Source organism: Anser brachyrhynchus (assembly GCF_964034855.1).
Source record: "Anser brachyrhynchus genome assembly, chromosome: 11".
Classification (NCBI taxonomy): Eukaryota; Metazoa; Chordata; class Aves; order Anseriformes; family Anatidae; genus Anser; species Anser brachyrhynchus.
The window spans coordinates 15,643,208-15,669,750 of NC_137706.1; the positions used below are offsets into that span (position 1 = coordinate 15,643,208).

Consider the following 26,543-nt stretch of genomic DNA (forward strand, 5'->3'; position numbering starts at 1 on the left):
TCTCAGTTTGAAAAATAATCAGTAAAACATTAAGAAAGGCTGACGAAAGGCAACAGGGATAGGGACAGTTGTAAGCAGTAGCTGATGTCACATGTTGATTGTTGTTTGCATCCTCAGTGCCAGGAAGGAAAACAGACAGAAGGTGGTAAATACAATGCAAAACAAAGTATGTAAATGCAAATTAGCCAGTAATAGTGGCAGTGACACAGGGGCAAGCGCTTGCTGGAGACTAGGGGCTTTCAGACTTCCAGATGATATTTAAAGTCACTGTGCTGAGCTCTCCTTGTCAATAGCAGATTAATGAAAAGCATACACACGCTGTGTAGTAAGATGTCAGAAAAGTGAGTGCTGAAATCCTGGCTGGATATTTGTGTGCAGCTCAGTGCACTGAGTGGCAATGAGAACCCAGGTTTTGCTTCTTTGAAAACATGCCCCCTCGCTGGAAAATGCCCATATATTTATACACAGATGAAATTAGACTTACTGTAATATGTGTATTATATAAACAGACTCTGGTAGCTTTTGTGGTCATATGTGATTTACAAATGCAAATTACTGTTATTATTAATAACTATGATCATGACCAGCTGGGGTTTATAACCCAGGACACGCTGGTCCTGGCAGTCTATTACTAATGTATGTCTCCTGATCATTATCTTATAAAGCAGCCAAGCAAAGTGCTATACTGCATGTAGGAAATCATCCCCTTTGTGCTGCTAAGTGAACTAAACACATAGGTACCATTAGCCCTCCATTATGTGCTCTTCCAAGTACAATTAAGCACAGACAAGGTCTGAAACTGGGGCCTGTTGTTTTTCCCAAGTGCATGATGCAGGTGGAGTTGGCTTATTATGCCCATTTTAATTCTTTTTTGTCTGTTTTTTGTTGTTGTTGTTTTTTAATGCTAAATGGTCTCATTAAAACCTCATAGAGGAAATCTATTCATCTTAACTGAAATATTTTTGGGTCCTTCCAAAACCAGTAATCAGAGACTGAAGACAGTCATCTGCCTTGCTAATGGACCACAGTTACATGTGTAATTGATTAATTAAGGAAATAAAATCACTGCTGAGACCAAGGGAGGAGTCCACAGCTTCAGCAGGCATTGGAGTGAAATAGCAATGAATTTGCCTTCCGGGCAAAGGGGCTGAGCTTGTTTCAGTTATTTTTGTCCTCCTTATACTGCTGCATCCTTTCTATACAGATTCTTATTAGGTATCCAGTGTCACAGGCTCTCATGGTTCACTGTGAGGGTAAAAAATAGGAAAACGATAAACACCCCAACCTTCCTTTTCTAGCTGGCAGGAGGAGCAGAGTTAGATTTAGTTTTACCCTGTGTACTTTTATTTCCATGCAGTCGTCATTGGCTTTGCGTGTGTGAGCAGTTGTGCCGTGTGCATGCAAAGAGGTGACCAGGGGAATTCAAACAGGAGAGGCTTTGGCTGGCTTTGGATGAGCGTGTTGATGTCTGCTGTTATTTGCAAGCTGTGTTGTCATGATTTGCCTCCTACAGGGGCCATGCCTTCTGCCTCACCACTCGCTTTACTAGCTGGGAGCTTCACTGGTGCCTCATAGCAAAGTGGCTTCAGTGGTTTCGTGTGTAGGGAGATTTCATGTGCAGGCAGAGCCAGACACAAATATCTCAGCAGACTGAACAGGGGAAGCGGTGCAAAGCAGTCATCTCTGGCAAGCCCATGGTGAATGTATTGCTAGGAGGATGAACCATGTTCTGTAAGAGCTTTCTCAAGGCAAAAGACTTATTTGAGCCCATAATGAAGTGCAGCACTGAGGCACTGGCGAGCCCTGGGACCTTGGTGCCTCCACAGCACACCCGACCTGAAAGGTTCCCAGCACTTGGAAAGGACTCGGTAGGGCTCTCAGTGATACGGGTACTTGTGGCTGCATCAGAGAGAACAGAAAACAAAAATGTAAATGTTTGCCCTTACAAAATCTACTCCTTTTCTATGGCTTTCACAAACCTTCCAGCCTGGGTGCATGAGTTTTACCGTGCACAAAGCTCCAGGCAGATCCAAAGACCAGATGGAGTTTATAGAGGGTTAGAAAGAGTAGAGAGCTGAAAATTGATGAAGAGCCCTAAACCTGTCTGCAGATAAATGTCCTGAGCCCTCTAATGGCCGAGCCATTGGCAGTTCAGCCAGGCAGCTCAACCAGCACCAGTTTGTAGCAGTTAGAGGCCGAGCTGTTCAGCTTGCTCTCTGCACCTGCCTGTTAGCCGCCTCCCGTTAAGCACTGCCACTCCGGTTGTGCAGTGGTCAACGATCTCCTGGAGAGCAGATGGCTCTTCCAAACACCACAGACAAATTTTCTTTAGGCTAGGAACAGTTTCATTTATTTTATATTCTTGAGGATACGTAGACCACAGGCACAGTTTTGGAGTCCTCTCTCCACTCCACTCTTACTCCGGCATAGAGTCTTTTATGAGTCCACTCCATACATTTTTCAGGTTATTTCTGTCATTGTTGGAGAATAAGTGTACTGATTGTAACAGAGATAAATTATTGCTTTGGTCATGATGAGTCAGGATAGCATCTGAGATATTAAAAGGTTTTCACTGTGGTGGTCTCATTATTTGATCATGATTTTCAGGTATTGAAAATTGTAAGCAGCTACGAAACAGCACCCCAGGTTACCTTCGTATTTCAAAACATGTAAAATAAGCTTTTAGGCAGATAAAATGAAACATACAGAAGCCTTCTGAGTTTTATGGCAGCTAAGAGCAATTTTTATCCCAAGAACTTTAAAAATAGCATCTTTGTGCATTTATTTCTCAGAGCTTTTGTGATTTTTGAGAGTTGATTGAGCCTTCTTATCCCAGCTTCCTTGAACTTTTGCTTGTGAGTGGCAAAGATCTAAAGTCAGGTACATTTCCTTAACTGTCCCCTAAAATATTGGTCCTTAACTCCTATGAACAACTGTAATAAGCTGCTTTTTGAAGGTCATTTGCACCTGCATTGCTAAGGTATTCAGTGCCATAAAAAGATTTGACAAAGCACTACTCATCTGGGCTGAATTTTAAGCATGACATTAACTGTGTTTAACTCTGCTTGGTATCAGCGGGGCTCACAATGAGTTCTGAATGTTTCACTGAATAAGGATGGATTCAAGCAGGTGCATATTGTTAAGGAGGCACATAAGTACCTAAGAGAGATAAATGGAGAGAGTTACAGAGCAGCTGGTATCTCTGCCTTCCTATCAGCGCGATTCCCTTGGGTGAGCAGGTAAAAAGGGAAAGAAATCAGAAAAGAGAAAAACTAGATTAAATTAAAAGAAGAGAGACAAATAGGTATTTCCTGGGTATGTTCAGAGTGATGCGTTGACACCTTCTGACGGATTTCCTCGTATGGGTGTGTCCTTTTTTGTTAGGGGCAGGCTATACTACGGTCATGAATTGTGGCCCAATAGAAGGATCATCAAGATGAGTGCAATCTCATTCATGGCCCATAAACCAGCAGAGGAGAAGCTCTTCATCTTCTAATTGATGCCAGTTCTGAGATCAAGCCAGAAAACCCAATATCATGGAGCAACATTGAATGCATGTGCACGCACATGTGTGTGTGTGTATGCAAAACCAGTCAGACACAGTAATGGAATTTTACTGGACAGGAAACAAACTTTCCTGGTCTTTTTGCTTTCTGATTCATCTGGGAAATGCAAACCTAAGGTATCTCCTGCCAGCCTACATTGCAATGACTTATGATCCATGGTTATTTTATTGTATATTTTATTTTCTTACAAATTCAGATGTCAACATAGCTGGGAACAGAGAGTGTGAGGGTAACACCCAGAATTCCTGGGTTTTCTTCATCATTTTGAGGTTTGTCTGTTGTTTGATCTCTCTCAAATAATTTGATTTCCATCCTGAAATTCCATTTTACCTATAAAATGGGAAAAGTGATAGTTTTCTTTTTATCTAGGAGGCCCCATTTTACTTGTATGTGTGCTGTGTGGTTTTCCTGGCACTCCAGGACTTGTAATGGTAGCTCTGTATTGATCTGTCACTTCCTCCTTCTTTGGATGCGAATTTATTTCACACGCATACTCCACTCAGTTCATGCTCTGGTCTGTTGGGAATATTTAGCCCTCTCATGATACCCAGCCCAATTTGAAGAAATCAATTCATTCAGACTTGTGAAGACAATGATCCTGCAGAAGGAAAATGAATGAGCAGCGGATGTTTACTCTAATGGATGATGAAAAGCTGAAGTGTTTTAAACACTAATTTATTACCGTTGAGACTAGCAGTTGGATTTAGGCACAGGAAGGGCTGAAGCTCCTGAATTGGTTCATTTTCTTGCTGACATCTCCATTTTTCTAGTTTAAAACCCAAAGTTTGTATTAATTAGTTAAAGTGGACGGTGTCTGTAAGGCACAGCAGATAGGCTGTAGGATGACTGCTTAAGGACTGGAACCTCAGACAAAATTCGTGCCTATGTTAGTTAGTTATAGAAGTGACTTGACCCTTTTGCTCTTCTGATTATTTCCAGTGTACATCTATCTGGGAGGTAATGAAATCAGAGCTGTTCTTGCTGACTGGCAGTTTGTCAGTCAGGGCAATTCTGGACACAGTTGTATACAAAAGCAAACTGAAGTACCCAGCATAAAGAGATTAAAACTTTGAGGAGGCCTAGCAGTGCTTGGAGCTATTATTAATTAGTATTGTGACCATCATCTGGTCTTTGAAGCCTGGGTAAAGTCCTATCTGCCACTGTGGTGAGTGCTATCCCAAGAAAAAATAAAGAATGTGTTTGCACCAAAGTGCTTAGGACCAAAGACTAACTCTACAGAAAACAGAATGGAGGATAAGAAAACCATGAGGAGGCTGCAGAAAACATGGCAGGCAGGGATATTTGCAGAGCTGTCTCTGCAGTCCTGATTTGCAGAGGGTAATTGTGGCAAACCTGGTTTTGTTCATCCTCGAGCAATTAGGACCTGCTACAACAGAGATAGTTTATAGTTTCTTTGGAGCAGTTTTTCTTTTGGAGACTGGCGTGGTAGCATCCCACATGCATTTGATATGGAATGGGAATGCTGAGTCTCAGGGAAAAGAGAGAGTGAGTGCTAGGCTAAATTTGAAAGAGTAGCGTGTGGGTATAGCACAGGTATAGCAGCTGCAGCTTCCCCAGGTAAAATGCACTTTTAGGAGCATGTCTCCTTTTAGATACTGTGCAGAGGTAAATGCGCAGTCTTTCCAGCATTACACTATCTCCTGTAGGAGAAAAATAAAATAAAAGGTTTTAAAAGTGCAGACAAGCACTGAACCATTTTACAGCCCTGACTATCCCAGCAGGATTGACAAAGGCCAAACGCTTAGCTTCACTAAATGTATTTCATTGAATGGTATTGACATTTTCCATCTTCCCTTTCATTATGCCCCTTCCAAAATCATTATGTATAGGAATGAATTATTATCTTCCAAGTGGAAGTGAAAGAATATATAGTCTTTTTTCAAATTGCTTAGGGTTTTACTTTTGTACGGAGGGGATTGGGCTAGGAACTATCAGTGGGCATGTGAATAGGAATATTTTTGTGTTCCTCCCTTCCATGGAGCTTGCTGGAGTTGGTGCTGAGAGGTGTATGGGGAAAGCTGAGCCGTACCATGGGCAGTGGGCTGCTTCCCTCTGGGCTCACCATTGCTCCTTCAAGGTGTGTGGCTTTGTTCCTATGCCAAAAAACAGTCCTTGGAGATGGCTTGGAAGTAAAATGTTCACAGGTCAGGAAATGCACTATTCAATTTCACTTGTCAGCTTCAAGTCTGATGCTGATATCGCTGCCTTAAAGTACACTCTTCCTTCATGCCCTTGCTTTAATTGTTTCACAGCCCTAAAACAGCACTCAGACAACCAGGGTTGTTATCACCGTGGCTCCCCTCCAACTAGTGAAGCTTTGCTGGTCCCACTGGAGGCTTAGGTCGTAGCTGTTTGTCACAAACCAGCCATATCTTTGAGTTTCTATACCCACCCCAAACCTACAGTATGCCCTGGGTGTCTGATATCTACAGCACGGTGCATCCAGAGCCTTGCAAGCTGAGCCCTGAAGAGGTAGGTTCATCTGACAATGTTTGGTATCTGTTAACACAGAGACTCACTACAACAGACCGGCCACTTAGGCAGAGAAAATACAAGAGACTACATTCAAAGTAATGCATACAGGAGTCCTTTCTTTCAGCATATATCCTATTAAATTAACTGGAAATGAGTGTTCATCAGTCTCTAAGGGAAAGAGCCTGAAGCCCTTTCTTTTCACTTCACATCAGACATTCATCAGGCCTTTGATCTTACTGCTCGTGACTACATCGGCTTACAGAAAAGGTCAGTAAACAGCTCTGCAAGTACAAGTTGGATTTCCAAGTCCTTTAGTCCTTAGATGGGATTTTTTCATTAAAATAATGGTCAAATTCAGCAGGTCAGTCTCAATCTTTTTATTCATTCAGAGCTGTTGGGGCTGTGTGGAGACTTCAAATTCCCTATTGCTTCTCAGTAAAAATGGGATGAATTCAGGATCAGGGTAAAGTTATCCTGTTTTTCCATGCTCAAAATCTTAATTTTTTTCTTCATACTCTAGGCTTCCTTTTCAAGGATATTCTCTTTGACTGTCAGATACCATTCCAGTTTTGGGGCAAAGCTGAGGTTTTGCTTTAGGGAAACTGGCTGGACTCAGAAACGTGAAAATACTTCTAAATGCTTCGTTACCTCTTCTGGTGGAGATTGCATCTCTCTCTGCTCTGGTGGCAAGGTTACAGATGCATCTAGAATCATATTTTTTTTTTACTTTTTTTTTTTTTTAAACGGTACCTATAGACACAGAGATAAAGTCCAAGTTTGGTAAAGTTAAAATCTCTCATTTTAGTGCCTCTTGTTATATGATGCTCTACTATACAGAACAGTATTTGGGGAAAAAAAAATCACAAAATTCTGCTCGACTTGTGACTCGTGTGTGCTTTTTGTGGAGGCACTGGGTGCCAGAGTCCTTCTGCAAGAAAGCAGCACAGCTTTTCTTCTCAACTTCGTAATTCTAACATAGATTAAAAGTAAACTCCTGGACCCAGGCTCTTGATAGAAGCTTAATACCTCATCTGCAACCCTTACATCCTCCCAGTTCTGGGGGCATAGCCATCACACAGGCTTCATGGTGGATGACACCTCCTGCAGTTACGATATTGTAAAGGGGCTGTTCTTGTGCTGTGTGAAGCTTTTCCAAGGGATAAACGGTGCTTTCCTCTCTCTCCATATCCATCAAAACCTCTACATGAATTTGATTGCACCCTTGCCATAGAATTGAATTAATATCAAGAGGAAAAGTCAGTTTTTCATTAATTCACATCGTTTTTTCATTTGTCACATTATCTTCTCAGCTTTAAAATCCCTAATGCTTTGGGTATAAGCCACTGATTAATGACATAAACTTTCACCGTTCATCCGTGCACTTGTATAAAGCATGAAAAATGCAAGGCAAAATCAGACCATCTACAGAGTGTCTCTGCCCTACCTTTTAGTCTCCACAGCGACCTGCACAAGCAGATGTACTTTGTGGGATGTCACGGTTAGGTTAACAATTCTGGGACGATTTCAAGTGAAAGTTTGTCACAAAGCTGAGGAAATACTGTGCTGTCATCTCCCTCCTCCAAAGTGAGGATGATCTAGCCCAGTTTCCTTTAGCAAGTGCAGTCCTGGTGATACAGCACGAGGTTGGCACTTGAACAGATGATTTACCCTGAAGACCTACAGAGCCTTCAGGACAACCTTCAAATGCTTCCAGAGCAAATCCTCTGGCAAGCGTATATTTCCATTAGTCTTTGCAATAGCTTTTCCTTCTCACTAACTTGCACGCAGAATTTTTCTGGATGGAGGCACCAAAATGAACACTTCCTCAAGGGAGGGGAGCAGCTTTCCAGACTGCAGCCAGGAGCACTGTGTAAAAGAGTAAATCTCAGCCTGGGTTCTCACCTTCCTCTTCTGTAAGACAGAGGAGACGGACCAACAACCAGACTTTGAGCCACTGCGGGCCATTGTATTGCTGGGCTATACTGGTTTTATGGGAAGAGAAATCAGCGATTAGGCAGTGGTCAGGTCCCCTTATCAGGCATCTCAATATTGAGCAGCTCTGTCTTGCTTAACTGCTCAAAATTATACTTCTGGTCTGTCACGCTGACTGATGGGCACCGTGGACATTATTTTCATTTTAGACTAGATGCAAACTCTTGTCTCCATGGATGCATAAATGAATGAATTTATCTTATTGAGGTTCTTGGCCCTCAGTAGAATGTCAGAAGTAAAGTGGATTTTTTTTTTATTTTTATTGTTATTGGTTTCTTTGCTCTTAGATAGGAATATTTTGGGCATGTTCTGTACACATGCTTCCTGGGGAAATTAATTATTGTTATTTTATTATTATTACCGTTTAACACTTGTATGGTGCTTTACATCTTCAAAGCACTTTGCGAGCATTTAGCTAATTAATTAAAGTGCATTTCATGCAAACTGTTCCATTTCCATCTGGATTTACAATCAGCCCTCCTTTATGGGGAAATTATGTCACACATAAACCGAACCGAAATAAAAAAGCCCATCGTAGCTAGGAGCAGTAGCTCGCGTGGAGCAGCGGGAGGCAGGACGTAACGATGCCTCTACAGCTGCCACCCTCGGCTGGGGTCCTGGCGGCTGCTGCACCGCTCGCTGCTCCGGACAGACCCCAAACACCGCAGCTCACAGCGAGACACGCACCCAGAGCAAGATTTAGAGACAACCCAGTGGCCTTATTTCGGAGGAGAGTTTTGGAAGTGTTGACGGCCGCCCGTTGTTAACAGCGTTCCCCCATCCTGTCGTCATCACGGCGCTGACAGCAGTTGTTTCAGCGTTATCCCAGGCTGGAGTGATGGCACTGACGTCCTCTAAACATCTCGGTCCTGGGGACGCAGAGAACGCTCGTCGCAAAGACTTCTTTACCCCGTCGGAGTTCAATGAGGCTTGAAAGACACTGAGTGCAAGTGACTAAATGGGAACGTTGCTTTTGACAATGTGGTGTCGGGGACCTGTGCCTTGTTGGTCAGCCTTTTCCAGTGCCACGTGTTGGGCCTTGCTCTGCCTGCTGGCCTGTCTGCCTCCCACACCAAGATATTAAAGGCTAAAAAGTGCTCAGATGTTGGGATGATGGGAGGAGAGACCTTCAACACCGTGCCTTTGATTGCTCATGAAAAACCAATCCTGGTTACCTCCAGAAGAGGGTTTGACAATGACTTTGAGATATTCTACAGCATTTGCTAAACAACCAGAGTAATCCCCAGAAATATGAGAAACAATTCAGTAGATGCAAATAAGGTTGCAGCTCCTAAAACTGTGGGTTATATTTAGATGTTCTGGAGTGGTCAAGAAAGAGATCATATTAAATGCTCACCTAGAAGAGGAGAAAAGGAACATAGCTGGTACCAGTGAACTTGTAAAAATAACCTACAGAAAGAAAAGACTTCACCAATGAGGAGAAAAAAAATATATTTTTTTTGTTGTTGTCAAAATTATTTTTTGATAGTGAGATTTTGATTTTTCCTGTTTTCATTGTTTTTTCCTATTCTGTATTAAGCTGCAATTTAGGCAGTCAATGATCAGTATTTTTCAGGGGAAAATTAAAATATTCTCTTTCAGAACTTCAATTATTTTCTAGGCGCATTCCCAGACTTTGAAGGAAACAATAGACATTTCTTCAGCACTTTTCCCTCCAGTGAAAATGAATGTTCTCTTAAAAAGAAAAAAAAAAAAAAAGAAAAAAAAAGAAAAAAGAAAACCCTTGATTTCTATAAGAATGTACAGTCACAGTAATCTAAGAAGCATGGTAAATCACGTCTGTAATACTTTAAAGCTATCCTGCTTCTCCCCATGTGTCACTGTTACTGGACTATGCAGTCATAACCAGTACAACTGTGGCTTGTAGTAATTTAACTATTGGCCCAAGTCCATAAGAATCCTGATCTTTCACTGAGGTGAGAGCAGAAAACATTTTTGAGCCCCACTGCAGTCGAGATATCTGTATTCCTTTACTACCTGTTAAGTTTGTATAATATCTATGAGGAGAGAGCTAGGGTGAATGAGATCTCAAAGCAACCAGAGCTCATGGCTGTGTTTGCTCTTTGAAATCTAATGCATATAAATTGTAAAGTTAAGTTCTAATACACATTTTTCTTGAAGGGAAAAGGGAGCAGGTGAAAGTTGGCTATGAATAGACATTTTCTGCATCCTGGCTGCATTCTAAAGACTTCCCCTCCTTCTAATGATGCCCTTTGGCTTTTTAGTTTTCATCTATGTTGGTTTTCCACTTTGATGATCATTTCTAAATTGTTATTTATTATTGCCATATTGGTTCTTTGCAGAGTGCTTCCAGCAAGATGTGTTAAATCACAATACAGAGTTACTATTATAACTACAGTTGATAATCTGCTGTGCCTGCAAGAACTTTGCCAAGCTGGGAGGTGAGGTAATCTGAATGCTCCCGCAAGAGGAGCAACTCATTTTCTCTCATTTGAATATTTTTGGGTGCAGAAAATTCTGTGACTGAACTTTCATGTCTGGATAGCACAAAGCAGAACTCTTCACACCAAGACCTGAACTGTCCCCAGAGGACCACACAGAGCTATGCCCTTGGCTCCTGGAGAACCACAGCAGCTCCAAGGTAGGTGGCAACCACAAAAATTACAGGGCTCTCTGTAGATCTCTACAACTTCACCGGGCTTTCTGTGGGAGTGGGAGAGACACTTATCTGACTAAGAACACTTATCTGTTCCTTCTTCAGTCCTACTGACGACGGAGCATCTAATTCTGGTAGATGGACATCTCAGTGGCACCAGATGACTGTGCACTATTGCCTCGAGGTCATTGATATGTGCAAACCATGGCCCAGACTGACTTTCCTTTCCCCTGGGGAGGGAAGGGTTCCCTCTCCTCTCTCAAGAGCCAGCAGGACTAGTTATGAAAAACAGTGCTCAGTAACATAGCTCAAACTTGGCTGGTGGGTGTTGGGCTTTCAAATTCCAGCCCCCAGTGGATTACTTCCCTAAGCACAGGAGGGAAAGCCATGGATGGATTATTTCTTGGCAAACACTGACTTTAGCTAGAGAAACCAAAGGGGAAAATATTTAAGAAATTATTTTCTTTTCCCTCTGTGCCTGACCGCTTTCTTGCCTTCGTGAGATTCAATTTCTATAGCTGAGCTCCAATTTTCAGCTCTGTGCCTCCTCTCTGAACTAAAGATTGAATTTAGTGTGATAGAATTGCTGAAGAAAGATTGACCTACCTAATTCAGATCTTGGTCTACGTTCATGCTTCATCCTGCTTGTGTGTTTGGAGGTAGCTTTGTAGCTGAAATGCCTGGACAATTTTGATTGTCAGCGTGCAGTTCAAGAGGCTTCTTGCTCCTCACCAGTCTTTTTCCCACTTCCTAAACCCGACTGCAGTTAGGATATTTATTGTGTATGTTCTTCCATTGGGCAACTGCTCCTAACTAAAAAGCCTTTTTTCTCAACAACATCATACCTTCCCAAACAAGGAAGGCTTGAGGTTGCTGCAGGTCCAGAGAGATGGCTCTAGGCAGAGATGGAAACACTAATGGGGCCCTCCATTTTATCCCTATTCCCTTGCTTCACCTGCTTTTAGTTTCTTGAATGCCAGACTGAATGATGCACCCACCTTGTTCATGTTCCATCCCTCTCCAAACTGACGGGGGAAGCAGCAAGTGAAGCTATGGCCCACTCTCTGCTTTTCTGTAACGTAGAGTTTTCAGTGACTGATGCCGTGGCTGGCTAGGATCAGCTTTACCTATCAAGGCATCCTTTGAAAAAGGGACTTCATAAATCATTCAGCCATCACCATCCTGATAGCGCTCCCACATCCTGACCACAGGGCAGCAGCACAGCAGCTCAGGCTGCACAGAACGTCTTTATTCAGGGGGTTGTTTTCATTTCTTTGGGCTGCCAATATCCTGTAACATTTCAGCAGCCAAAGAACTATTTGTTCTTGGGCACTACTTTCTGAACAGGGAATCAGTCAAGTACATTTGCATGGTTAAATTTCAGTGACTTTTTGTTTGTTTGTTTAAGCTCTGATCCCCTCCAGGTTTTGAAAATTCACTTTTTCCCTGCGTTTAGTAGAGCCTGATTTCTTCCATCCCCCAAAAATCCTAATGAAGTTTAAAATAAACCTCCCCTTTCAATCCAAAGCAAACAAACAGTTTGTGTCCTTCTGTCCCAGCTGCCTACCATGTTTTTGGAAGCAGGTTTCTTGGTTAACTTACACTCTTGGACTGGCTGCCTTGCCTCCTCCGGCACGTAGTGAGTGGAGTGCGGGCACCGTGCTTGTCAGGGCTGGCATGAGCAGGCTTCCTAGCAGAACTTCATGGTGATGGATTAAAACAAACAAACAAACAAAAAAAAACATGTTGATCTGTGAGTAGCTGAATTTATGAAACCTCTTTCCTGCCATTTTGTGTCTGGTGTTTGGATTATCCTGGGTTTAATAGTCTGGGATGCAGCTTTTCCCATGGAACACTAATAACAGCTCTGACTTTCTTTGCTTCTCTGGTGTCTAATAAGGAACAGGGGTTTAACCCTAGTATCAACCTGAACATAAATGCAGACTCTTTTCTACTTGCTGGACTATTTCCTTCTGGGAACTTAACATTTTTCAGAGTATTCACATATCTGGTTCAAATCAGTCATTGGACTTCTTAATGATTTTTAGAGAGCCATAGGCAAAGAGAAAACAGTTGCATATGTAGAGTTGATCACATAAACCTCATTTTCTCAGGTAAACTGGCCAAAAACCATCATCTTCTGGTTGGCCACGGATTCACCCTGGAGTGCGAAAGTTCCTGTAGTCGAGGCTTTCTCACCCCCATTGCATTTGGTGACATCTTCCCCTCCCTTGCCAGTAAACTACAACAGATTCCCAGTCTCTCTCTGCCTGCTTCCACAGAGCTGTGGTGGGAAAGGGCTGTGGCTGAACGGCCGTGTTTCTGCCGCTCTGCACCCAGAGCTTTCAACCCATTGTCTTTTTAAAAAAGAAAAGAGGGAGAACCCCTGGCTCCCCTTTCCTTTGGTCTGTGTTTTCAAGTCATTCTCAGAACAGCAGCAAATCTCACCCTCCTCACCCCCAGGCCCCAGAGGAGCAGAACACTGTTAATTAATTCTAATGAACATCAGACGGCCAGCTCCTCTCTTTCTACATTGGGACAGGGGTTACTTTTATCTCCATCATTTTCCTTCCTTGATCAGATTTCCCCCCAGCTAAATTAAATCTGTCCTCTGTTTCAATTGATTTTTCCTTTCTTGCTCTCTTTTTAACTGAAATAAGTTTACATAAATGTAAAAGCAACAAGACAAGGTCTCAGAACAGACACATTGGCTGTCTAATGTGACCCAGGATGCTGTAAATCAATTGTAGTGCAGTTTAATTTTTATTTTCATAACTCATTCAGTTCTTCCTTTCTTCTTCTCCCCTAACCCTGAAAGCTAAGTTTTATTTAAATGTCACCGGATCCTGGGAGACTTGGATGGAGCTGCCTGGCCCATTGGACCATTCATTTGATACAAGAGGTGGAAAGTCTCAGATTTATGTCACAGGAGCAATATTTCTTACATTAGCTATTTATGGATTTACACATCTTTGCATTTTCTCAACAGTAAATAAAATAAATAGCAGTCACCGAAGGCCTGGCAGCGGGACAGGAACCTTTGTAGGATGCAGAACAAGGACAAAATTAAAAGCAGAGAGTAAATAAATCTTTGGGCAGGACTTCTGCCACGTGGGTAATTGCTGCACTCTGTGCATTGCAGTCATTGTGTCTGTGTGGGGTCAGGGGGAACAGACGTTCTCAGGAGAGGTGGTTCTTGCCATGCCGCTGTAACGTGAGGCCAGCCTCACGGGGAATCTGGTATGGGAGAAACCTGGAGATAAACTGGGAAATAGAGGGAGAGCTGGTAACAGCTTTGGTTATGAAAGCCATTTCTTATGTTCATCTCATGAACTTGGAAAGTCTTAGGCTTGTGTAGGTGAATGTGATGGCTACCAACAGCAAGCTGGCTTAATTATTTGAGAAAAGCATTGGGGTTATAGATGATGAAAGGATTTGTACCTATTTGGATGAAAACATAATTCAAGATTTTTTTTTGATTGTGAGCAAACCTCAGAAGTATTTACACTGTCTGTTGTATATAACTCAGGCCAAGGAAAATCCCATTGACTTATGAGACTCCGTAAAGAAGTGCACAGCAAAACTACTCAGCTCTAAGCTTGCAGGATCTGGCCCCATTTGTGTACAGCATCAGGGGTGCATAAAAAGCTGTAATGGAGCAAATATGTATGCGTGAATATATACGTATGTACCCACATATAAAAAGCATAAAATATTTGCTGTCACCATAGTGACAGAGAACACGTGTGTGTGTTGCCGATGCCTTGGTAACAGCCTGTCTGTGTATGTCTGTGTGTGTGTACACTGAGTTGCCATGGGATTGGGTGTGGTATATACTTACATAGAATAAGTTAAAACAAAACACACAAAAAAAAAACACGCGTAGGCATAAGAAAGCCCAACAGGACATCTGTCTGGCAAATCATTACTCCCTTTACACATCTCCGCACAACCTCAGCATGCAGAGCAGATCTTTCCCACAACTAAGGAAGACTGAAAAGTCTTCGGAGCATCATTTTTTACTGTGCTCATCTCCGTAACTCCACGTGCACTAGGCAAATGACAGATAAAATTTAAAGAAAAATAACAGCATTGCAACACAATGGTATGTGGGCAGGAATTAAAACTGTTTTAATTGGTGAATCCTTTTGCCCTAAAGAATGAGTGCAACAGAGCACCAGTAATAGTGCACCAGGGAGAAGGAAGGCAGAGTGAAGTCAATTATATCTACTTAGGTAAAATCATGCTCTAGTCCAAGCGGTAAGAAATTCCTGTTAGTACACAGCAGCCATCAACAATTAGGAATAGTTCTATATCCCTGATTTTCTAATACAATAATTAGTAACACCAAACACTGACGTAAGCATCAATACCTAAACAATTTCAGCAAGATTAATAAGTTTGTTGGGTGCCTTCTGAACAGAAATGTCAGGCTACTCACATTCATACCCAGAATAGAAGGGAGTCATTGCTACCTTGGCCTTTTTCTAAATGACATCTTGAATCACTAAATTTAGATATAGGTATGAACAATCTTGAAATTAAGTAGTTCCCCAGGTTTCAGAATAAAATCCCAAACCCTAGGCAGCAAACATCAATCATCTGAGTACTGGAGCAAATTTTAGTTGTCTCTTACAAGAAGCTACTAGAGGTCCTGAAGTTTTAGGAAATAAAAACAAGGAGAAGATGGTTTCAATATTTACTGTGCCTTTTTTTGTCAGCACTGCTTATCTTGAATTTATATCTTGTATGTGATCATTTTAAATTGTATCATACACAGTTGCCCATTGACCTGAGTATGAGTAAAACTCTTTTTGGAATCAGCCCCAGCTTCCAGAAGAAAGCACATTTGCAAAGAAAAAGGTAGTGAAATGCTCTGGGTAGAGAAGAAAGGACAGTCTTGTTAAGCTGTGGTCCTACCAGTAGCGAATGTCACTGGTTTTAGATTAGATATTATAAAGCAGCACTATAGGACAACTGTTGTGTGAGAATCATGAGAAAACTCTTCATATCAAAGCAAATCAAAGTTATTACTTCCATCCCATACAATCATGCCCATGAACGCAGGGATCCTTGAAATTCCCCTCCTGCATTTTCCTGCATTGATTTAAAAATCATTTTCACTGGTTTCATTAGACTGGAAGTGTAAATCCTAGCCTGACTGTCATTCCATCTCAGTCGGTAGGAAATTACATTTAGCAGTGATGAAATTAATGCCTGAAAGGATACAATAAATAGAGGAGGAATGAGGGAGAGAAAATTTCATATGGAGGAAAAAAAAAAAAGATAAATAAATAAATAAAAATAACAGAACAAGGAGCAGCGTTGCATTAGGCTGTGTTTGATTGCAAATGGCAATTGTGACCCTGATGGCAGCGCTCTGCGTATTGCTCTTCCAAGTACTCGTGCAATCAAAACGTGGAAAGTCTCCCTTTGGAGCACGGAGGCATGTTCCTGCTCAGAGCTGTCTTCAACACTCGCTGCATACTAAATAGATTCTTTTCATGTTTCAGGAAGTTTGATTAACAGTGCTTGTCTCCGTGCCCCTGCCTGTACCAGTGACTGTTTTACAGGCGGGTTTTTCTGCTGGCAATCGTGGCTGCAAAGTACTTGCTCCACGTGGGCCAGCGAATGCCCAGTCCATAATGCACAATTTCATTTAATGTTCCAGTCCTGTTAAACGCCAGCTTTCTGCTGAGGACTGTGTGTGATATCAGCTCAGGGAAGCCTTTTTTTCCTGGAAGCTCGTACTGGTAACACACAGGGCTGGAGTTTTACCAGAGCCTGGTAATGAACGGCTCTGCAAGATAATCCTTGAAGCTTCAAAAGATCTCATCTCTAACTTGATTATATATTTAAAAGGAATCAATTTTTAAAAACAATGAACAGTTCTATAAGCATTAGGAAATACTGACATGAACGACTTATTTCTGCAAACTTCTTCAGCTCTTATGGAAGAATTCTGTAGAAATTCAAAGGAAAAAAAAAATCCCTGAAGAAGTTTGGGGTTAGAGAGTTAATAGAAAAATCATATCTCTGGTGTGGAATTTATTTTTTCTCAGTGCACCTCAGTATAACATTCTGTTGGACATCTAAAGGAAAAAAGAAAATCTATCAGAAAGTAACATTTTCTAATCTAGTTGACTACAGTTCTGCCCTGCAAAGAAATAAAGACTTTCTCATCCCATGAATCTAGCAACTGTGAACGGCAGATAGGAAATAATTTGTCAATAGATTTCCAGATACCACAGAGATGTGGGAGGTTAGGGCAGGCACACACCTCTGCACAGAACCATAATTTGTCTAATATTTTCTTTAGCAGCTCAAGGAAAGCAAATAGTGTTTCATGAAACTTTTCAGGGGAGGGCAATGAAGAAGCAGGCCCTCAACAGCTGCTGACTTTAAAATTGCTTTTCAGGTGTTCACAACACTGTCTTTTGCCTGCTGTATGGACCAGAAGCCAAAGGAAGACTTCAAGAGCCCAAAGAAAAAGAACTTCATTAGTTCTGAAGACTGCTCAGTAGGCTACATGTTGAATACAAGGTGTGCTTTTTCAAGGTTTACGTTTTTAAGGTAAATCTAGGCAGCCAAATGGCCAAAATAAGTCAGGCTGGGCACCTAATTCCTTCAGCATCTTGCAAAACCCACCCTAGGGTCATTGATTGAACCAGCAAAGGAATGCCAGAATGCAGTACTAGACACAGCCAACATCCCAGTGATTTTATCTGGCACAAAAAGAAAGTCCTAAACACTGTTAAATGCAGCAGGCATTAGCCTTCCCTGGCAGTAACTTTTTGTGGGTTTATTTATAGCCTGTTAGTGCTTATAGAAAGTTAGGGAAAATAATCTGAAACAGAGTCAGCAATTGCATGGCCAGAGTCAGAAAAATCAGCTGCTCTCATAATATAGCTTGCTCCTGGCCCAGGATACCGTGTCCTGCTCTCCTGCCTGTCCATCCTCACACAAGTTACTTTACCCATGCAGGTGGGCTAAGGGGTGCAGGGCCTCAGGAAACCTGCATTATCCCACGAGACATTTTAGCTAAAATATGGAGAGCACAGATCTATTCAGGGGGAGTCCAGAAGGCAGTTGTTCTCTCCCAGAAATATTCTGGTAGAAATAACATATTTCATCCCCTTTGGATCTAAATCACCTTACTAAAACTTCAGGATTTTAGGTGAAAATTGTTTCCATAAAAAAAAAAAAAGTCTATTCTATTATATATATATATATATAGAGAGAGAGAGAGAGAGAGAGAAAAAGCAGCCTCCAGACATAGTCTTGGAAATGCTATGAATTGTGACATAGCATTGGCAAAATCCCATGTCTCCTACCCAAATATTTACCCTTCCCCATGCCTGTGAGAGAGGGGACGGGGAGTAAGGGAGCTATAAATAGAGCTGCCACAGGAGGCCCCAGCCTTCCTTGTGATAAGATGGAAGAAGCGTGCAGTCTTTCTTGATTACTAATTGAATAACTGGATTACAGGCTCATCAGAAACCCCAGGCCTGGATTAAATGATGCCAAAGTGTCTGCTGTGGAGAAGGTCTCCTCTCTGTCCTCGCTTCCAGGAGAAGAGAAAGGAGCCTGATTTCCAGCAGCTAATGCCCATCAACATTAGGGGAAGGAATTCATTTTTGCAGTTGAGGCTCTGGAAGAGGTGCCACTGCGTATTTGGAACCAGCTTATCTGGAGAGCTGTTTTCCTCCTGCAGCAAGGGGTGGATGCAGGCTAGGGTCTGGGCTGTTGTCCCTGCACCAAGCAGCTTTCCTTGGGGGTGGTGGTGATGGAGGTGCCTCCAGACTCAGCTGAAACCTGCTGGGGAGCCTAAAGAGGAGAGGAGCAGCAGAGGAGAGGCGGGCTGCTGGTAACCCTGCTTGTTTCATGTTCGGTTAAGTGCTGCCCTATGCTTGCCTTTACCCCTGACTGTCTAAGACCACTTAAAGCTGTAAATAGTGCTTAAAACTTTCCTGTTTCTAACGTCAGCCTACCTTGTGCTGGACCAGAATTGCTACCTACAGCTGGCCCAGACCTGCAGGAGATCCGTTAGAGCAGCAGCAGGTAAAAGAGCAAGGAGTTTTTTCCCCTCTCCTATGGATTGCAGTCGAGGTGAATGCCTGGAGTCTGCTTGCTTTCGGCGCAGAGGGAGGACAGAGCAGCTGTACAAAGCAGCTTGGAGAGGGCTCCCTGTTGCTGTTTTGAGAAGCTGTCAGATGAAAGGAGTGTCAAGGACCGCAAAGCAAAGCGTGGGGGCCACTGATGGAAGAAGGGCCATAAGATCTCATCTACAAGTGTGGCAGGAAAGCACTGACAGGGAAGGGCTGATCTGTGAGGCTGCTGCAGCTTAAACAAGAGAAGTTAAAGTGATTCTTGAAACCAGCCATTAGCAAGCTGCAAGTGGAAAATTACCCCTCCTCCCCCCCAAGTCCTGGCTTTTCAAAAAGGGAGAGGTTAAAAAAACATTTTAAATCCTTCAATGCGAATGTGCTTGGAGCATGTGTGTACCTGAGACAAGGAGCAGCACACATCCCCTGCTGCGCAGTGAAAAAGAAGCTACAGGCGTGCTGTGTTATCAAGAATATTGCAGAACCGGCTCCCCAGAAAAGAGTGGAAAACTTGTACGTCAGTCCACCAAATGGGTAGGTGCTGTGCACATGCGGACCCATCACAGCACGTGGTTCGTGGGATGGGACAAAGGTGTCGGGACGTGTGTTGGGAGGAGAGCTGTGGGAGAGCGTGTCACTGGACATTAAAGGAGGGAGAGCAGGCCTTGAGGTAGAAAGCATTAGTGGGAACAACCCTGGCTAGTTTCTCTTCTGTACACCTTACTCTTCTTTGCTAGAAATCTCAGCTTTGAGATGTTCTGGAGCTCAGAGTTACCTGGCAGGTTTAATCACAAGGTATCTCGTGTAGGAGATGCTGAGCTTGTGTTTGAATAATTCTGAAAAGGGCAGCAGGGCCCCAGATCCTGGTGATCAGAGTATCAGCTGTGTGGCCCGCAGAACAAAGTGGCTTGGCTGCTTCCATTTAAGCAGCAGTGAGCAGCAGAGCACAAGGAGAGGAAACACAAGGTCTTAAATGAATCCAATTACTCATGCCATTAATTTAGATTTACTTGAGTAGTTAGAGCATGTTAAATAAACAACAATTGATTAGTTAGATCATGTTCATTTGAAATTTAACCAAGAGTGGATGGATATTTATCTTATAATGTAGCTGTAAAGGTTTGCCAACAGCTTTCTGTCGTGTTTAAAAGGAGGTCATTCAGACTTTTTGGTCCTAGATTTGCAATTATTCCCAGGATTATTTCTTTCCGGAAAGTCTTTTTCCAAGGTTAAGTGATAGGGCTGCAATGATGGCAGAGGTAGGCAACACTTTTTTGCTTGCTAGAATTGAATTAGTAGCACAAGAGAGAAGGAATGAACCCTAAGATTTGCCTCTGGTCCATGTGAAGATCAGTAGTGCTTGAAACCCACCCTGGCTGCAGTGGTGTAGCAGCAGGGAGAGGGAACACCATCCTCGTGGGCTTTGCAATTAAGTTAAACTAAGAAAGCTGGTGGAGCAGACACGCATGCTGAAGCAGCTGAAGAACAAGAACTCATTTCACATTGACTACTTCACATACATGGGGTAGTGTTGGGGGTGAGGGGGAAATCTGGATATTTTTTTTTTCTAGAAACAAGGAAAATCTCCCTTCCTCCCATTTCCTCTAGATAAATCACTGCCTTCCCTGTAGCTCACACCTCCTCCGTCTCTTCACTGATATACAAGGTCAGATGCATCTTTATGCAACATTTTCCCATGATGTGTTCTACCTTAACCTTTTTCCAGTGTAAAATAAAGCTGAGATTACCTCCAGTCTGAATTGGTCTAAGTACACAATCTCTGGCAAAAAAAAAAAAAAAAAAAAAAAAAAAAAAGTGAGAAACATTTCTTCTGGGACTTAAAGTCTTAATCTGAACCCAAGTAAAATGATTATAAAGTAATGTGCTTCTTAACCACATTACTATCAGACAACATTTCCTGCTCATTAATGTTTCTGAGATTGCTCCATGGGCAAAAATGGAATTTAAAAAATAATTTATTATTTCCTCCAGTGGAAACGGAGTTAGGAAGTAGGTACATGTAAAAGCAGAATATTCTCTTACGTTTTGGGGTCTACATAATATTCTCTCTTGCAGATACATCTTGATTTTTATCCTGCATCTGTGTATCTGCATTTTTAATCCATAAACTCTGCATTTACTTCCAGTCAGTCTGGTTTCTGTAAGGTGTTTTTCTGATGGAAACACTTTGAGAATACAAAGGTAAAGCCCAGTTCTCCCATTTGTGGAATATATGTGCAGAGAGAGCAGCATATTAAAATAAGCTCTGTGTTGTGAATCACAGAAGCATTCTGCCCATAAGAAGGGTTTAGATGGCAAAACTGGTCTGTTTATTTGCAGGTTTTATGCTTCTTATTTGGTGGTCCTCACTGTATATCAACTCAGTTGCTTTTACCTGTGTCATTTTCCAAGTCTCTGAGTGCCTGAGTCAGTCTTCTTCAAGTATGCCCTTGTAGATTAAATATTATCTTCTCCAATGCATTTTTAAATAAAGTACTTTCAAGTTCCTGCTTGGAGAAAAAAAAAAAAATCAAATCTGGCAATTTTGTAATATTTCAGTTGTGTTCGGGTTGTAATTCAAGCAAACAGCTCTATGTGCAGTCTTCTAATTAAAATGAACAGATATTATCAGCTTATTAAATTAGCTTCCCATCTGGTAATTTCACTTTTAAAAATAAAATCTATTCTGCTTAGGGGAAAAAAAAAATGAAACCAGCATAGCAAGTACTGAATTCATCTTGATACTGACAATGCAACAGTCTTTCAAAAGATGAGGATGACATTGCAGTAGGGAAAAGGTCTAGTAGTAGACGGTGAGGACAACTTGGTGGAGAAGAGGGTGAGTTTGGTCCTGAATGGTATAGAGAAAAAGGAAGTTGATAATTTTTGAAGTCTAGTAACAGAAGGTAAGGATGTCTTGGTGAGGAAGAGGGTGAGATTGGTCCTGAATGTTTTACTTCTCCAGATCAGTTTGAACTGTAGTTTTTCTGCAAGCTTCCAGTATTGTCTTGTCATCAGCCCGTGAGTCTTACGTGAATGGTTCCTGCTCATATTCCATATAGCATGGGTAAGTTTAGAAATAGGTGTATCTTACTGATGTATTATTGAATATGTACATTTGATATTCCAAAAAGGAGAGTTCATCTAAACAATCGTTTTACTGATGTGAAGCCATTCTCACATCACTCTTGGTTCACTCTTGGTATCTTCTAGCATTGGCAATGGTGCCCATTTGGTATACGAGGTGTAGGTTCAGGTTTTCAAATCTGGTCTCAGCTTCATCACCATGTCCCCGTCATGTCAGGGATGTACCCTCCTTGCAAGCTGTGACACTGAGTTCCCAGCACTGAGCTCAGCATGTGCTTGCGCTTTCTCCTGCCAGGGCCAGCAGCAATAACGTGTGCTCTAGATTAATCCTTGTAATTCTCGTCTGTCTCATGTCATTATTAAGGGATGTGCTGAGAGCCGTCATGGATGCCCAGGGACAAACATCTGCCCTGGAGTGCTGCTCCACAGGGAAGACAGCAAGAGGAATTTCTTCTCAGCTCCTGAGCTCCTCAGCTCAGAGTTTCCTGGCCTTTTCAGCTGAAGGATTGCCTAATCCAGAAAAAGAAATATAAAGAAACAAATTCCAAATACACTGTGATGCAGTGTAGCTACATGAGTTTTCATTTATAAAAACCTAAAATAAGGCTGAACTTTGAATGCTCTTGAATTAATTCTTCTCAATTTTGTTTTGTTTTGCATCCATGGGTGTTCGTGTGTATAGTTTTAAATCTCCTTTTTTTCTTTTCTCTTTCTTCTTCTCATCTGGAAAATCACTTCCCAATGTCTTGAAGACTCCCCAGGATCAGAGGCCCACAGATTAGGAAATACTGCTCTGGCCAACCAAAGTATTAGAGAAGAAGACCTGCTCCATAATCACTCATACCCTTTTCCACTGCCAAAGCCTACACAGTGGGGAGCAGGAGTGGACCAAATAGAGGCCCACAGTCCTGAATGTTTTATGAATCAGAGGAATTTCTGGGAAAGTAAAATCTAATGGATAGCATCTGTTGTACCTGGCAGCAGTAGACTAGGATAGATTCATGTTCTTACAAGCTTATTTCTTATGACTCACAGCCACCTTCCCGAAGAAGCAGAGGCTGTAGGGTCCTTGGGAGGAAGGGCTGGAACCCAGCACTCCCGTTCTGGGCAAGCAGGGTGAGAGGATCCAGGCCAGGTGACAAGGATAGATCCGTCATGTCAACATTTCCCATTATCTTGGCTCCCCACTGATTGGAGTCAATACACAAAGAGCAAAATTACAAATGAACAGCCATAGAGAACCATCTGCTGGAAGAAAAAGGCATATAACTGGAATAATTATTCAGCTGGCTCCATGAACTGCTTTTGGCCAAGGGGCCTTCCAAATGGCCATGTTCACTTCCGAGAAAGGGGACGCCTCAGCTGAGACTGGGAAGAGCAATGGGGCATGGGGGGCAGGAGCAGCTCAGCCGGGACCGCTGCAGCCACAGTATTTTATGCATACAATGTAAGAAATAATGAAACTTACTTTTCTGCTTTCATTGAGCGCCTCTATCCTAAGTGGGAGACAAATAATGTCTCTTCCAGGTCTGAGATGAAGACCTCCTCAGTCTGATATCCACTGGGACCCTGGCTCAGCAGTGACAAGGCAATAGCATTTCTGTTGGATACCAAAGCAAGAAAGAGAATCTTAGCCCTTAATTTATTGTGTTCAGCTACCTTCCCAACAACACTGCCTCCACAGAAATGGGGAGAAAAAAAATATCAGAGGAGCATTTCATTAGCATATGAGGAAAGAAATTCAATACAGATGACATTTGCTTTGCAAAGCAATAAACTAGGTTCAATCTGTTTAACTGTTAGGTACTCTTAGGCAGGATTTAGCACAGAACATTTTCAAAACCCCATTGCAATGTTAAAAAAGGAGAGATGTGAAGTGGAGATGAGGAAACTGAGGCACAGAGGTTGCAAGAGACACCTCTGAGATGAGCAGTGGCAGAATTGCAGCCGGGATTCTCAGGCTTTGGGGTTTTAACCTGGGAATAGAATTTGTCTAATCCTTTTTTTTGGGGTGAGGAAAGAGCAAGTGTGGTGGACAGCATGGCGATTCTTCCAAGACTCAGAACACCACAGATCTGCTTTAAAAAGGCAGCTCTTTTCTTATTTCAAGGGATTGTGCCAGTGTTGAACATGTCGAGTAAGGCATCCTCGCAACAGTGCACATCTGCTGAGATGTGAGATACCCAACTCCAGCCTGTGTCAGGAAATAATTTGATTCCTTGTAATTAGATTCAAAGGGCAACAGCTCCCATTGCTTTGTGTAGGTCAGTGATCTCCAATAAAAGGCAACTGAGAAACCAGCCACACCAATTAGCATGTGAGCACCCAATCAATTACTGCGAAATGACACAAAATGCGAAGCAGAATAAAGCCCTGGCCCATGTTATTTCCGACACAAACAAAACCTTCCAATAAATATTGGAATGGTGTGCAACATACCTGCTCCAAAGATGTTCAAAAACCACAGCTGGTCTTTTCATAAAGGTTTGCAGTTGTGATCTAGCACCGTTTGGTTAAAAGTTCATTGTTTCCATTATATGGTATGCATGTGTATATATACATAGTTATTATGCATGTGTATATGTACATAGCTATGTGTGCAGATTTAGTGGGGGTGGGTGCCTCTGTTGGCATTCTCTCCCTAGGAGGGGTGCCTGCCCATATGTATCCGTGTGATTGAAAAGTCTTGTTCATTAGCTCAGGATGCTCATATTATGTATATTCTATTAAGCACATATTGAATATGCATCTCATTTTCATTTCAATTAGGATCAGAGGGCTGATTTCATTCATGACTATAGATTCCTTCCAGGCCATTTGCATTTTATTCTGTTCATTATTATTTATATGCTCTGTGCTCTCAGAGTAATTTAAATATCCCTCTCGTGATTGCCCCCAAGTGATGAATTATATGCCCTCCTTCAAAAATCAACACAACAAGCCCTGTGTTAACCCTCTGGTTTTTCTCTGTGTATTTATGGGGTCTGCTGTCCACAGGCTCTAGTGCCTACTGTTGGGTTAGGAGCAGGTGATCTATCACACAGCGAAGACGATTTACAGCATGACAAGCCATCGTACCTCCTGTAGTGCTCCAGTGGAAAGACATATTTTGCCCCCAGCCCCAGTGTGAGTATTTCCCAGCTCTGTCAGGGCTCTGGGTCTGCAGGAACAGTCCTGTCTGCAGCCAGCATGACAGCTGAACCACAGATAGCCCATCTCTTCAGAAAAGCACTTGAATTTCACTTCACTTCTCCCTCCCCAAGCACACCCTCTTGCCTACTGTTTCAGAACATCATAGATTTAATTAAATATTCTCCTCCTCTTTTTATAGGAAGGCTGCGTCCTGCTAGCTGAGACACTGTGTGTAAAGTTTTTTGTTTTTTGTGGTTTTTTTAAAGGGAGGTTTTAGTCCAGTGGTTGCCATGTACAGATATGTGTGACTGAATTTGCCTGGTCCCTGACCTCCACTGAGATGAGTGAAGAACTGGAGATCCTTCCTGACACGCAGAGGCTCCCCAGTGCCTTCTGATGATTTGACAGGTACTGCCTGAGATCAAAATTTGCACAAGCCTTAGCTCGAAAAGGAAACTTCAAAAGAGCTGGAATTGCAGTTTAAATTGCCAACAAATTGTGTTTGCATTGGAAGAGGTATGCAGTGATTAATTGCTTACTTAAATGTAGCTCTGCATCTGAAAAGGCTTTGGGGGATATAAGGAGGTCGGCACATTAAATCTGACAGTAACGTAAGCTCCTGTATTGTTTTGATCTATCTTAACAGAGCTGGAAGGACACAAAAGTGCAATAATAATAAAATACAGACTGAATGCATTTAGATGTAGTAAAAAAGTTGTTTGCTTGAATAGGTTTTGATGAAAACAAAAATAAAATAAGAAAGAGGAGAGAAAGAAGCAAATGAAATCCTCATTTTCTTAAACAAATTACTCCCCGTGTCCACAGTTTAGGCTTTCATCCACCCATCAGCTAACGCAGCAGCATCGTGCCACACGTGCTGTCTCTCTACAGAAAGGAAATAATGAAACCTGCACTGCCAGGTCTGCTGCTGCTCTTTTCTCCTCATGAGGGGAACCCTGGGCTTTCATATCAAGGTGCAGCAGAAGGCAGAAAGCTCCAAGACGCTTCTTCAGTACACACATATTAAGGACAGGTTTAAATGGGGTCGATGTTAGCAATCATAGTTTTGGCTCTTCAGTCACCACATTAACTGATTAATAATTAGTGTCCTGGTTGTTTCTGTGGGGGATCAGTGTGGAAGCAAAGTTCTCCTGGTGCAAGTACAATTCAGGTGCTGAGGATTCCCACCTGGACAGCAGGACTGGGGCCATAGCAGCTCCTCAGCCCACCGGGCATGTAGGGTAGGTGGGTAGGGGAGAGAGGTGTAGGAAAGAAAGCAAAGAGCAAATATCAGGAAAGAAAGCAAAGAGCAAATAGCAAAGGTTGCCTAACTGTACTAGGCTTCCTTAAACAGAACAGGGAGAAGTAGATGTTGGCCAAGATTTTAATTCCTTATAGCAAAAGGTGAATAAAATTATATACATGTGCATTTTTCCCAGTAAAATTATTTTGAGGAAACACATTAATACCTCCTGTAACATATGTCAAAGTTGCTGATCAAAGCAAGCCCTTTCACAGTTTTCTGTG

At 42.3% G+C, this 26,543-nt stretch overlaps 1 long non-coding RNA gene across 7 annotated transcripts; it reads left to right on the top strand.

Annotated features, from left to right (window-relative positions):
* The first annotated feature begins 726 nt into the window (after positions 1–726).
* Positions 727–26,543, top strand: LOC308200916. 7 transcript variants are annotated; one of them, XR_013955913.1, is made up of 8 exons: positions 727–3,239; positions 3,385–3,682; positions 10,379–10,477; positions 10,582–10,677; positions 17,111–17,235; positions 18,181–18,559; positions 18,679–19,331; positions 25,283–26,543. It is a non-coding gene; the product is annotated as an uncharacterized lncRNA (long non-coding RNA). The 7 variants fall into 7 exon arrangements; XR_013955911.1 differs by having other exon boundaries at positions 10,379–10,482; positions 18,181–19,331; XR_013955912.1 differs by having other exon boundaries at positions 18,181–19,331.